Genomic DNA, 1,855 nt, shown 5'->3' with positions numbered 1-1,855 from the left:
ATACTTCCGCATAACAACTCCTCTTATGAACCTAGGGATTTGGAGGCTAGGCTTATATGAGTATTATTTATAACAAAGAAACGGTCAACTAAGGAATAGTGTGAAGTGGCTCAATGTGTCTGTTATGCAGCATTTAATTCGCTAAGTTTTCATTTTAATTTTTCACTGCTGTCCCTCCCTATCCTCCAGTTTCTCCCCCCACCTCTCTCTCTCTCTCTCTCTCTCTCATCTAATACTGTATATCCCTTCCCGTACCAGTACCATCCATTGCCCTTTTGTCAATATAGTGAGATTTTCTATTAATATTAAAATCCGGATCACCCTCGCTGGGACCCCAAGATGTGTTTGGTCTGTGTGTTTGTGCAACTCCTCCTTCCTCCTCTTCACCCGTCCTCATTTCCTTTTCCGTCTCTCCTCCCTCCCACCCTCTCCTCTCACTCACTCCTCCTCCCATCCCTTTCTAACTAATCTCCTCGTTTTCTAATCACACATGTTATTTTGGTGCCTCCGGTTGCTGGGTCGGTATGGCATCTGCTTGTCTGTCTTTCTAAAGAAGGGGGGGGGGGGCTACTCTTAAAACAGCTGTAGCATGTCCTTTCAAACGTCCTATGATATACTCATCTTTTCGAGTCTCAAATAAACTCACTCACAAACACAGCTCTCTTAGAACACAAATAATCGTATACACTCATCCTACGATCTAAAAGTTTCACACCTCCTTCCGTACGTGAAGAATTGAGAAGAGGCAGGTTATTTCTGAGACAGAAAGTGGTACTCATCGTCATTTCGGATCATGCACCTTTCTAGATCCGCAAAACCTGCTTGAGCAATGAGCAAGTATAGTAAAGCCGACCGAAAATGTTATGTGCATGCAAGCCACTCACAATATTACATACCTAACTAAAACATACTATATATTGCTCATTTTCCTTAACTTCTTTCCCTGTTCTCTTCAACGCTGGGGGGTGGACGATGGTGTAACGGTATCACACTCACCTCGCAAGCGAGAGTTCCCGGGTTCGATTCCCGGGTCCACCACGAGACCTTTAGGCACGGTCTCCTTTGCCCTAGCCTGTTCGTACCTAGAACTAAAAATAGGTACCCGGATGTAAAATCGACGGTTGCGTGTCGTATTCCGGGGGAATGTTTGGGAGCTTACTTTCCTTGTCTGTTTACCATTCTTGTATGTTTGTGTTGTCCCCTGCACAGTGCAACTGCCCAAATAACTGCCCACGCATGTTGGGTTAAGCCCCGACGCCTATTCCTTCAACTAAAATTCACTTCCTCATCAACTGATTCTTCCCCTGTCCCCCTCCTTCCTTCTGACTTGGTGGTAGTAACCCCAACATTTAGGAGCTTACTTTCCTTGTCTGTTCTGTTCACCTTCAACGCTGTTTCATCTCCAAACTCCCTTTCTCCATCATTACTTTTGCCATCTTTCCACCCTTTCCACATCCCCCAACTCTTTTCTCCCGTCCTTACCCCTCCCCCATACAATCCCCTCACCCTTTTCACTATCCTTTCCAGCCACTATATCTCTATCTGCCATCCTTTTCCTACATCCTTCCACTCTTTCTCAACATCTCAATCTTTTAATCATCCTCATCTCTCTCATAATTTTCTGAATCATTCCCCCAGCCTTTCCCATTCCCCCTTCAAATACCCATACTTTCTTTCTCATCTAACTCGTCCTTTCCCAAATTCTCGCTCTATTTCCTTCATCCTATCCCTTCATCCCGTCCCTATCCTTCACTCTCAGGACATTCCATTCTCTCGCTCCTTTCTCCATCCCTTTTCCCTCCGCTAGATATTCCTTCCCCCATCCTTTCCTTCTGTCCTATCCCACCACCTCTCC

At 45.3% G+C, this 1,855-nt stretch overlaps 1 non-coding gene across 1 annotated transcript; it reads left to right on the top strand.

The window, feature by feature from the left end:
• Nucleotides 1–964: 964 nt before the first annotated feature.
• On the top strand, nt 965–1,038 carry TRNAA-CGC (transfer RNA alanine (anticodon CGC)). The gene has a single exon. It is a non-coding gene; the product is annotated as a tRNA-Ala (tRNA).
• Nucleotides 1,039–1,855: the final 817 nt, after the last annotated feature.

This window comes from Coenobita brevimanus, chromosome 97, assembly GCF_032717465.1.
Source record: "Coenobita brevimanus isolate Jiangsu-jjx chromosome 97, ASM3271746v2, whole genome shotgun sequence".
In the NCBI taxonomy this organism is placed as follows: Eukaryota; Metazoa; Arthropoda; class Malacostraca; order Decapoda; family Coenobitidae; genus Coenobita; species Coenobita brevimanus.
Note: the sequence above shows the minus strand (reverse complement) of the source record. Positions and strands in the feature narration are given on the sequence as shown.